Source organism: Schistocerca gregaria, chromosome X (assembly GCF_023897955.1).
Source record: "Schistocerca gregaria isolate iqSchGreg1 chromosome X, iqSchGreg1.2, whole genome shotgun sequence".
NCBI classification, from domain to species: Eukaryota; Metazoa; Arthropoda; class Insecta; order Orthoptera; family Acrididae; genus Schistocerca; species Schistocerca gregaria.
In genome coordinates, this window is record NC_064931.1 from 633,622,289 (window position 1) to 633,635,597 (window position 13,309).

Consider the following 13,309-nt stretch of genomic DNA (forward strand, 5'->3'; position numbering starts at 1 on the left):
GAAGGAGTGAATCAGCTTCACACTGAGATTCCATATGAAAAGTTGCAAGCACTGTTACAAAAATATGATAATATATTTTCAGAAGCCTTGAATAGTATTAAAAGCAACAAATCACATGTCCCATTGAAGTGAAATGCTGTGACAAAATTTTGTAAAGCACACAATGTTCCCTTTACATCTACATCTAAATCTACATCTATACTCTGCAAAACAATGTGAGATGTATGGCAGAGAGTATGTCCCATTGTACCAGTTATTAGGATTTCTTCCCATTCTGTTCACATACGGAGCACAGGAAGAATGACTGTTTGGATCAAACAAACCTGTGACCATTAATGCTGCCCTTGCCTGCATACATTCAATATTGCCTGGGTCCCACACACTTGAGCAATATTTACACAAGTGATTAATAAGAAATCTCTTTTATAGACTGATTGCACTTCATCAGTATTCTACCCATAAACCAAAGTCTACCACCTGCTTTACCTGTTACTGAGCCTATGTGATCATTCCATGTCATATCCCTACAAAGTGTTACTCCCCAGTACTGTTACGAGTTGGCTGATTGCAGCAGTGATTCACTAATATTATAATCATAGGATACTACTTTTTTTTCATTTTGTGAAGAGCACAGTTTTACATTTCTGTACACTTAAAGCAAAGTCACAATCTTTGCACCACTTTGAAATCTTATCAAGATCTGGCTGAATATTTATGCAGCTTCTTTCATATAGCACTTCATTATAAATGACTGTATCATGTGGAAAAGTCTGAGGTTACTATTAATATTATCTGCGAGGTCACTAATATACAACATGGACAGAAAGAGTCCCAACACACTTTCCTGAGGCACACCTGCAGTTACTTCTACATTGGATGATGACTGTCCATCCAAGATAACATCCTACATCTCCCTACCAAAAAGTTCAACCCAGTCACAAATTTCACTTGATACCCCATATGATTGTACGTTTGACAATAAGCATAGGTATGGTACTGAGTGAAACACTTTTTTGAAGTCAAGAAATACTGCATCTATCTGGCTCTGCCTTGATCCAAAGCTTTCAGTATGTAATGTGAGGAAAGTGTGAGTTGGATTTCACATGATCGATGATTTCAGAATCCACACTGGATGGCATTGAGTAAGTAATTCTTTCAAGATATCTTGTTATGTTTGAGCTTAGTATATTTTCTAAGGTTCCACAACAAATCAGTGTCAAGGATACTGAATGGTAGTTCTATGGATCACTTCTACTATACTTCTTGTAGGTAGGTGTGACATGTACCTTTTTCTAAGAGCTAGGTTGTAGTTAGAAGAGGGGCTAACTCAGCTGCTAATTCGGTATACAATCTGACAGGAATTTCGTGGGGTCCTGGAGCTTTATTCAGTTTTAATCATTTCAGCTATTCCTCAACACAACTGACACTAATAGTAATTTCACTCATCTTTTCAGTGGTATGAGGATTAAATTGGGGCAATTCTCCTGGATTTTCCTTTGGAAGGGAACATTTGAAAATGAAGTTAAGCATTTCAGCTTTTCCTTTGCTACCCACAATTTCAGCACTTTTATTATTTGTTGGGGACTGGACACACACTTTGGTGCTACTAACAGCCTTCGCATACATCCAGGATTCTTTGGGTTTTTGTGTAATATCATTTGATAATATTCTGCTATGATAGTTACTGAAGGCATTATGCATTGCTCTCTTGACAGCCAAATGTATTTCATTCAGCATCTCTTGATCTACAGCCCTACACTTCGCTTTAAACCTATTATGCAGTAATCTCTGTTTCTTCATAGTGACTGTATATCATGGAAGTTCCCTCCAATTATGAACTGTTGCACTGGGTTGAAGGATAAAGTCAAACAGGAGTAAGATCACTTAGAACTGTGTGGCATCATAAAATCCATTACCAGTAGCCAATGGGCAATGACAATCATCATAGCACAAAAACCAATTGACATATTTTGGATCTGCAGACATTTCAAAGTGACAGTCAATGTGCAGTCCATAACTGATTCTTATTCAATTCTGAAACCAGAAGAGTTAATGCCAATATTAGCTGGTGGTGCATATTCTTCAAAACTTGATTTGAAGGAGGATTATTTATGAATAACTTTGGTTTAAGATACACAGAGATTTTTGGTCATAAATACCTTGCAGATTTAACTGATTCAAGAGATTACTGTTTGGAATTGGCAATGTACCAAGCTTATTCCAGCAATACATAAAATAAATATTTAGGAAAACCACTAATGCTACCTCGGTTGCATCACTATCTCAGGAAAAATTCTAGAAGAACTGTAGTGTTGTTTGGAACCTGTTTTTAAACTTTACAAACTGCAATTAAAAATTTAAGAAACAGAAAGGCACATTCTCCGAGCATGAAGTACAGTACTTGGGATACATCCTGTCTGAACAAGGCATCAGCTGCAACATACTGATGCAATTAAAAACCTTCTGATTCTCAAAGACTGCAAGCAATTGTGTGCTGTTCTAGGCCAAATTAATTACTACAGGAAGTTCATTCTACACGATGAACCCATAAATGAAACACTTCACATACTATTAGCACACAAAAAGCATGAAATGGATTTGCACTATGAAAGCCAACATGCATTTGATAAATTAAAACAATACTTGCAAAATGATAGCTGTCTCACAATGTATAACCCAAATAAAATGTTAACAATTGCAGCAAATGCTTCCGAATACAGTACTGATGCAGTCTTGTCATACAGACAACATGGTTTTGAACAGCCAATAGCATTGCAAAACACTAACAGTTACTCAGAGGAACTACAGTCACAGTGAAAAGGATGCTCTTGTAATCATCTCTACTGTTAAAAAGATTGATGAATACATTTATGACTGTACCTTTATTCTCCATACAAGCCACTAGTGGGTATGTTAGACCAAGTAATAAGCAAGTAACACTGTTCTTTCTTGGGCAACTTGACAATTGCAGTGCTGGGTGATGCTTTTATGAATTATGACTATGAAATAACTTTCAGGTCCACAGCTCAACATGTGAGCATAGATCGGTTACCACAGCTGCAGATGGGGAAGAATAAAATTTTATATTCTTCTGCTGATATATGTTTTGCATTAGATTTAATCAGTCAAGACACTGTGGTAAATTTAACCATTGAATTAATTTAATTGCAAAACTTATGCCAAATAATCCAGTGTTATCTGAGATTAAACAGTACAGTTAGTCAGTGTGGTATATAGATAAAAAGTTGATTAATCAACTGGAAATTAAGTCATCGTTCTGGGGCATTAAGAATAAGGAAAGTCATGAGTAGCTACTCCTGAAGTGCTTAAAACTGAAGTGCAACAAATGCTACATCAGTGCCACTAGGGCAGCATACATAATAAATGTGTTGCCAAAGAACATTGCTATCGGAAATATATTGATAATGACAAATAATTGATGCTGGATAAATGACACTTATGCCAAAAATACCATCAGCTCCTCCTCAACAATGTCTTCCATGGCCACAGGTATCAGATCTATGGACACACTGACATATTGACTTTGCTGGACCATTTTGAGAAAGCTACTGGCTGATTTTCATAGACGCATTTTCAAAATTTTCATATGTAATGCAAATGTCATTGAATATTCCTATGCAAAAAATTCAAGCTCTGAGAAACATTTAAAGATTTTCTTGACTGTAGGATTGCCAAAATCAGTAGTTACAGACAACGACACTCAGTTTTCTTCTCAGGAGTTCAAACTTTATTGTGAAAGGGAATGGAATTTCACACTTCAAAACTGCACCAATTCATTCTGAAGCCAATGAACTTGCTGAAAGATTTGTATGGAATTTTAAGTCTCACATGATAAAGCTCATTCAGCAGTAAAAGAATAGAGTTTTATCGATTTTTCTCTCAGTACAGAGCCACTCCTCATGATTCAAAATCTCTAGCTGAAAAATTGCATTGGACACCACATCACACTTTAATGTCAATTTTAAAGCCACCTGTGCATTTACGGACTGATCATTAACAACAATAATTCAAAAAAAATTTTAAGGTAAGTGATCTGGTGCTCACTGCAGTGTACCAATATGGAAAGAAATCTTGGGTACCAGGCATAATCATACAGCAGCTTGCTAATGTCATGTATAAAATTCAAACTCAAAAAATGACACAATACACCTCAGAAATCAAATGAGGCTGCAACATGCTCATGCATATATAGGCAAAACATGTAGGCTATTCTGTTTTCCAGTTTTACAAGACTTCAATGAAGCCAGAAATCCTAGGGATCTGCAGTTGAAGCTGACATCCACCCCTGACTTTCCCTCTGGCAGCAGGATCCAGCTGCAACCAACCAATGATGGGTAGATGGAAGTGTACATTGCACCTTACACCACAGACAAGCCTATAGAAGTGGACATGGCAAATCGCTTGACTGACTACCCCCTCACCAAGATTCTTGGTTTGGTATTCTACAGTGCTATGGGCAAATTCCAGGTGGAGTAACATGTGTGCACCCAGCATATTCACATGTTGGCAAGCAAGGAAGCATACAGTCTCCCCTCCCCTCACCACTCCCAGGGGAGGAATGCTGGGCACACTGTCTCATATGGTTACACAGTGATAACTATAGAAGGCACCATGACAAGTAATCTCCAGCTGTGGCCCACAAAGTTCTTATTTGTTGCTCATAGGTGGCACTCATAATAGGAATCGATTTACGCTTCCACCACGAGACCTACGAGTCCATTCTATCTGCCAGTAAATATGTCAGTCACTGCAGAGGGCACAGACATCAGGAACTATTTTCCGCATCTGCCAATTAGATTACAGATGGACATCCTTCTACCATTTGTGGGTAAATGTGTATCCATAGTGACACTCAGTCAGTTCATTACCAAGAACAGCTGCCAATTAGTACCTGTCACAGTCATCACCAATTTATGCACATCACCAGTTGCCACAGTTACAGCCAGCCAGTACAAACAAACAATTGGTGGACAGTAAATGCTGAGTGTCAAGGTATTATTCGCACTCAAGTTTGAACTATAAACTGTCAGTCCAGACTGAACTTCTATGGATTAGATAGCTATCTTTCACTGTGTTAAGTTACTGTAATGTGTAAGACTGACTACATCATGCATCATTCATCACTCACATCTGAGTATTTAAGTGCAACTTATTTTAATAAATGCTTATTACGTGTTCCTTATTGTACTATGGTAGAAACACCCTGTGACCACACCAGTTGCTAGCATGCAAGCAAGTCAACTTTGTACAGCAACAGTCCTTCATTCTTAAGGTGCTGTTTTACTGCTATTTTATATGTTGGGTGCCAGACTTGCCTTGTTGAAAACAACAGCACATTTAGTTGAATATTACTTTTACTATCAACTGGAAAGGGAATTTGATATGTGGAGCTATTTTTCATGGGTAAAAAAAGCTGTAATGTTGATTGAAGACGTAAAGATGAATAAGAGGGTTGAATTTAAATGTTTCTATAATCAGGCACTTAACTACTTCATTGGTGCATTTGTGGTACTTTTTGCAAAGCAGCTATGTTATTGACTATGATGCGTTTTTCATTTCACATTCTGTACCTATTACTATACTTTGTCTCTGGAGAAGTTAAAGTCTTTTAAGGAATAGAGTAAGCTTTTGTAAAGTAAGAGCAGACGGTGTAAGAATATAGAAATGTTGAGAGCTGATTAAATAATGTAATGGAAAAATGCTATCTTTAATGAAGTGATGATGTAATGAATGTTCATACTAATTATATGTTATGTCAATTAAGTGGGAAACGATTATAATACAGTCCAGTGAGTTATTAGGAAGTAATTAAGATATTTTGTGAACTGAGATATTGATGAAGTTGTGTTAGCATTATTTATGAATAATTGTTGACGACATGGCACCAAAATACGGCAAAAAGGCCAAAGTGGTGGGTGTCTTCGTATCTTCATTCTGTTCCATAGATTGAACTTGCCTGGGCCTGAATGCATTACGTATCTGTCTCTCAGAATAACCTTTTTGTCGGAACACTGTCTTCAAATGTTGTATTTCACTCGACAGGCTCTCGGAATCATATACCACAGTCGATAATCTCATCAATAAGGATACGGAATTTCAACTGAGCACAGCCTGGAACCCTGCATCGGCTGCTATTACATCAAGACGCGAAAATCAGGCTTCTTCGATAACAGGCCCGTCATAACACTGGCCTAGTAAGGCCGTTGGTGAGTAACGTCTGGCCGCACTTGACAAAAGCAACGTACAGCGCACGTGCGAGAGAGTCGCTCTGCGATTTTCGGCAGAGGGAGTTTGAATATAGCAAATCACTGCGCATGCGCGACGACCGCGGCTGCGCATTCTTCGCGCGCTTGTTCCAAAAACGGGGCGTCGGTGTGCGGATACCGTCAGTCGTACCTAGCCACGAGCAAGGTTGAACCAACTGAAGATGTCGGGCAGTTGCTCCGAGGAAATACTGTGGAATTTGCACAACGTGATCCGGCTGCAAACCCGTGAAGACTATTTAAAACACATTCGCCGGAAAAGTTTGAAGACATCTCCGGCGGTAATTCGTTTGAATACCGCCCTTCGATCGTGCTGTTCCGGAACCCAATCGAAGCGATAGCTGTTGCAGGTTCCAGCCAGCCCGTCGACGTGCAGCAGTCCGGACAGCAGCGGTCCCCGCCAGCAGCCCGCAGCCAGCAGTGGTCCCCGCCCACCGCCAGCAGCGGTCCCCGCCAGCAGCGGTCCCTGCGAGCAACCAGCGGCCAGCAGCGGTCCTCGCCCGCAGCCAGCAGCCAGCAGCCAGCGACGGTCCCCGCCTGCAGCCAGCAGCGGTCCTCGCCAGCAGCCAGCGCCGGTCCCTGCCAGCAGCCAGCAGCCAGAAGCCAGCAGTAGTCCTATCTGCCTACAGCAGCAGCAGCAGTCGCAGCGGAGGCGTCCTCAACGGCCAGCCAGCCAGGTCGCCCCCACCGCCAGCGCCAGCAGAGTGGGGCTTTGGCCATAGCCTCCTTCGTCTTTCGTCATTCTCCGTCCCCTTCTACTTTGTGTCTCTCGTCGCCCTGCCCATCTCTCGTTTGCTTCCTTGTCTTGTCCTGTGTTTTTCCTCTTATCATAATGTCAAACCCTACCACCTCTTCTACAGCCACCACCACTGCCATCATATACACCTCCCCCTCAGCCGCCGCCACGACTATCACATGGTGTGCCGCGTCACTCCCCCCTCAGTCCATCCCCCACTCCTCACTCTCCCATCTCCCTCCCTATTTGTCGCCCCCGCTAGGGTGGTTGCCCGGAGAGCTACAGCTCACGCTCAACACTCCCCTTCACCTTCATCGTCGTCGCCTTCGCCATCGCCCTCACCATCTCCGGAGCCGACTCCAGCACCGGAACCTGTCACTTCCCGCCACATTCCAGTCGCTTCCATCCCCCACACCTCCTCCGCCGCTGCCAAGCGCCCCAGTGGCACCCGTGCCTCCTCTACTCCCAAAAAGGCTCCGCCTCATCCCCCTTCCCCAACCCATGATGCCATGGATGTCTCCCCGCCTGCTCCATCCTCCTCCTCCACCCCCTCCTCCTACCGCTACCTACTCTCCCGCCCTGATCCCTCCTTTCTTGAAGCCCGGAACCACGCCCTCTTCCTTCACCAGAATTTTCCTGGTGACCCCATCTCCCTCCTGACTCCTCGCCGTGATTCGGTGCTCATCTCCTCCCCCAGCCCTACCCTCCACACGGACCTCGTTTCCCGCATCCCTGTCACCCGCTTTGGCTCTATTGCCTCCCTCACCCCTGCTCCTTCCCCGTCCCCCTCCCGCCATCTCCAACCCCCGCATCTCCCGCAGACCCTCACCGCCGTGATCGCTCGGCTTAGTCCGGAGATCACGGAGGAGGAGGTGTTGGCGGAGCTCAAGGCACGTATCCCCATCTGGAGGTGTGTGCGGTTCACCGCATTCATAACTCCGCCGGCCCCACCCGCCTTATGCGGGTATTTTCCGAACACGCCCCCTCCATTGACCGTCTCCTGAAGGAGGGTGCCCTTCTCTTTCACCGCCGCTACCAAGTTCACCCTTCCCGTTCCCCTCCTCAATCCCTCCGCTGCCAGAGGTGCTTGCGGTATAATGCACACCCTACATCAGAGTGCCGCGAGGCCCCCACCTGACCGCACTGTAGGCAAGCCCACTTTCTAAGGCAGTGCCCCAATCTCCAGTCCCCCCCCCTCCTGTAATACCTGTAACCTCCCTCATCCTACTTACTCCCAGAAATGTAAAGCCCGACCCCCTCCTACCACTCCTGAGCTCACCGTTCCTGTCCGCCCTCTGGACGCCCCCACCCCTCCCAGCAATTCCTTTCATCCACCCCCTACTGCTGAGGACATCATCAGATTCCTCACCATCGTCCTTCAGAATGTTCATCATTTTCAGCGCCCCCACACCCTCCAACAGGTATCCCTCACTGCCCGTACCATTTTCCACCTGAAAATGTACGCCACCTACTCCAACAACCAGGCCCATTTCACCTTCTCCCGTCTTGACACCCTTGTCTAAATCCTGGTCATGGCGTGACAGCACCGTATCATTTTCAACAACATCCCCTTCCTTCCCGCCAACAACAACGTCTTCCTGCACACCCTTGCCACCCACTGCGTGGACGCCTTCCTCCTCAATGAGACCTTCCTCCAACCCCACCACACCGTCCACACTTCGCCCTATCTCCTTCACCGTACTGATAATCCCCTCCTGATTGCGCATGGTGGAGTTGCCATTGGTCACCACCGCCAGATCCCTGTTTGGCTCCAACCTCTCCTTCCCGACCCCACCGAACACCTGATCCTTGTCTCTTCTTCCCCGGCCTTACCGTTACCTGCGCCACCATCTATGTCTGACCTAACGCCCCTATTCCCTTCGACTTCCTCTCCCACGTTGACCACACCTTCTCCTCCTACGTGATCACCGCTGACCTCAACATCCACAGTCGTTCCACCGCCCAGTTACGGCGATGGCATTGGTTCCTCTCCTCCCTTCAAGGCGACCTCATCCACACCCCCAGCACACTCGTCCCGAATCCAACTCCACTCCTGATGTTGTCCTTTCCTCTGCCAACCTCCTTGACCGCATAACGGTGGATGTCCTGGAGCCTATGGGTAGCGACCATCTCCCTGTCCTCCTCACCGTTTCAGACGGTCGTCGCCCCCGGCCCGACCCTCGTAATGACCCTCCCCCTAAATACATCCATGACTATTCCCGTGCCAACTGGAATGCCTACCGGAATACCCTCTCCACCCAGGTCTCCACCCTTCACCTACTGCCACCCTGACGATGTAACCCATGCTGACTCCTTTCTCCAGCAGACCTTATCTGAGGCCATGGAGGCCCACGTCCCTACTGTCGCTATCCACCCACACCGTCCTACCTTACCCCCACAGGCCGTCCTCCTCCTCCGTGAATCCCGCCGTCTCTACCGTGCCTTCCTCCACACGCGTGACCCGGACACACTACGACGCCACTGGCAACTCCAGCGACACATTCGTAATTTGCTCACAAACAAGAAACGCCAGGACTGGCAACAGACATGCACCCGTTTAACTGCTACCCTCCTTGTCAAGTCGTCCAAGTTCTGGTCAGCCTTCCGTCGCCTTACCGGAACTAAAACCTCCCCCTACTATCCTCTTCTCCATGATGATCACCCCTTCCCTGACACCCTTAGTAAGGCCAATCACATTGCCTCTTACCTCTCCAATGTCTTTTCCATCCCCGATGAACTGCAGTTCGATTACTCCCTCGTCCCGGATGTCCGCTATCGAACTGACACCTCTGTCCCTCCCCTCACACCTGGTTTCCAGTACTTGGACAACATTGCACACACGGAACTCAATGCCTCTATCACTACACTGGATCTCATTGCTACACTCCGCACAAAACGAAACACCACTCCTGGTCACGATCGTGTCACCTACCGTCACCTTCGTGAAGCTCCTGTCTCTTTCCTCTCCAACTTGTTCAGGCTCTACAATGTAGTCCTGTCCACCGGTTACTACCCCGACCTGTAGAAAACCTCCCGTATCCTGATGTTCCTTAAACCTGGCAAACCGCCGTCCACCATCTCTTCCTACCGTCCCATCAGCCTTACCTCGGTCTTCAGCAAGGTCCTGGAATCTATCCTCGCCTGCCGCATCCACCAGCATCTCCGCCAGCACCGCCTCCTTCCCGTTACCCAGTGTGGCTTTCGGCCGTCCTTCTCTTCCGACGACCTTCTCCTTCACCTCACTCATCTCCTTTCCGACCAGCTTAATTCCCGTCGCTCCGCTATCTTCCTCTCCCTGGACCTCGAACGAGCTCATGACAGTGTATGGCATTTCGGTCTCTTCTTCACACTCCAAACCTTTGCCCTTCCCATCAACTACGTCCATCTGATCGGCTCCTTTCTCTCCCACCGTCCTTCTTACATCACCATCCATAACACGGATTCCTACACCTTTTTTCCCTCCGCCCCAAGGCTCCGTCCTCTCCCCCCTTTTGTACCTTTTGTATACGGCGGACATGCCGCCGCCATCACCCCCCGTCCACCTTCTCCAGTTTGCCGATGACGCCGCCTTCCTTGCCCTTGCCCCCACCCTGCAGCGCTCCCAACACCTCCAATCCCATCTTGACTGATTCACCGCCTGGTGCAACCAGTGGTTGCTCAAAGTCAATCCCTCCAAAACCCAGGCGATCGTTGTAGGCAAAACCACCCCTTCCTTCCGCCTCCTTGATTTCTATATCACCGTCTATGGCCGTCCTATCACCCTCACTCCCACCCTCAAGTACCTTGGCGTCACCCTCGACCGTCGCCTCTCCTGGACCCCCCATCTCCAGACAATCCAAGCCAAGGCACACTTCTGACTCCATCTCCTCAAGGTCCTTTCAGGCTGTACGTGGGGTCTGGACTCCTCCACCATCCTCCACACCTATCAATCTCTCATCCGCCCTATTCTTTGCTACGCCCATCTGGCGCCTGGATCTCCGCCCTCCCCCCCCCCCCCCCGCTACCTTTTATAAATCCCTTCAAATCCTTGAACGCCATGCTCTCCGCCTCGCCTATCGCATCCATCTCCCCTCCCCCATGCGGATCCTGTATGATCTCATTCCTATCCCCCACCTCCTCCCTTTCCTTGAAAGGCTACGGATCCTGTACACCTCCCGCAAACTCGACCCTCCTCACCCTCTTGTCTCGCCCATCCTCTGCCACCCCCGCCCGCTGCCGCGCCTGTATTCCCACGTCCCACCCGGTCTCCATCTCTCCACCCTCCTTACCCTCTCCCAAGGTGGCTTCCGCCAGCTCCCCCTCCCTGATGATGTCCTCCTCCCCTCCATCTATCCCTCCTGTCAACTTTGATCCTTTCCACCCCCACTTCCTTTGTCCTTTCCTTTTGGCACCCTCCCTCCCTTCTCTTTCCTTTTCCCCCATCCCCCTTCCTCCGCCCCTCTTCCCCTGGGCTTCCCCTCCCCCTTCCTATCTCCCCTGCCCACGGCATCTCTGCTCTCCCCTCTCCCTCTCCCATTCCCCTTCCTCCTCCTCGTCTCTTGGCAGGTCCCCGGACTCGTACACGTTTAGTGAACATTCGCGCTCCGGAGATCGACGTCTTGTGTTTTTTCTGTGTGTGCTGTCGTTTTCTGCTGAAGTGGTTCAGTGTTATTCGTTTTGTGCACCTACGTTCACGTGTGACTATTTTTCGTCTATGTCTGTGTCCAAGTGTCTGAACAACTTTTATCTTGGACTCTACGCCCGTGAACGGCACCATGTATTTTAAAACGTGTTTGTCTCCGTTTATATGTCCACCATCTTTTTATCTCACATTGTCATCATTTGTGTCTTGTATGTTTCTCTGCGGCCGAAGAGCGGCGTAGTATGCTGCTGTAGGCCTGCCTGTAAAAAGGTTTAAAATAACAAAGAAAAAAAAGCTTGAAGAGTCACAGTATTTGTGTAGTTTAAGACTGATTTATATGTGATTTTGCTTAATGTAGTTGTATGACCCATAGAGAGCGGGGTTGACATCTACCTAAATTTACTCAAGACTCAAACCAAAATAAATTTTTAGAAGGCCAAAGGCCTTACATTAAGACAGTTCTTTAATTAGGCAGAAGGCCCAAACAATCTTACGCCTTAAGGGCAAAACAACCTTAATTTAAAAATCGGCTAGAAGCCATACAAATACAAACAACAAGAACAAATAAGAAAAGGCAGTACACCCAAAGGTGCTTAGAAGTTTCTGAGGGACGGCCTGGAATTCAAACACTAACGCTCGCTTAGGTGAGACAGGCAGTAGGCCCAACCATTCTCGATCCGACGACAACCCAACCGACAGACAGTCAACGGACCCACCGACAAGATAACTTCCGCTCCACCCAGCCAGCACACAACAGGGAGTTCAATGGAACAACGTAGAAAGTATTGGTATCCACAACCAATTATACATTGCGCTGTCAAACTATACACTGTGGTGGACAGCAACAACACGATGAGGAAAATACACTGCCTGAATTTACGTTACCGGGCGGGGCAGGTAACTGGAACGTTAACGGCCACAAGGCAGAAGATTCCGCTGGTGCACTTCAATTCAAAATAACCAAATACAGTAAAACTCCACCGGCGGGTGGCTAAAATTCACCAACTTGAAAAAACACGTTGTTGCTCACGGGAATGTCCCAACAGCCGACAACGAAATCCAAACGACACAAAGTGAACAGTCGTGACTTGCTGGTGGATTAAGTCAAAACCCAACTTTTGTGTCCAGGATTGGTGAGCCACGGACCTCGTAGACATGGGAAAGGCACCACACACTCCGACCGCGCGTAGACGTCGCCAGCGGCTCCGGCCAAACTTCTCGCCGCGATTTCCTCGTTGATCCACGCCAACCGACCAACTGGTCACACACACAACACAGCTCGAAACTATAAGCGCCAGGCCAAAGGTAGTACAAGGTGCGAATCTCGATACACACCGTTGCTGCCACTCGCGGAGAGAGAGGATAACAACATAATCGCGATAACTGCGGGGGACTAAACACAGAATAGCAACCGAGGTTTAATCCAACGCATAATATGAGCCAGCCACGGCTCACAGGGTGTTTACTTTCAGACAGAGCATAAAATGTGATTCATATGGAAAGGCCACCTCTCACTACTCAGTGGACGTCCAGATGCGGTATTGATGTGTCAATTCAAACCTTCATTGCCGATGAAGAGCAGTCAACATGGGTGCATGAACTAGGCGCCTTCAGCGGAGATCCATACACAGCAACGTTCGCTAAATGGTCATTGGGGAGACAGTGCTG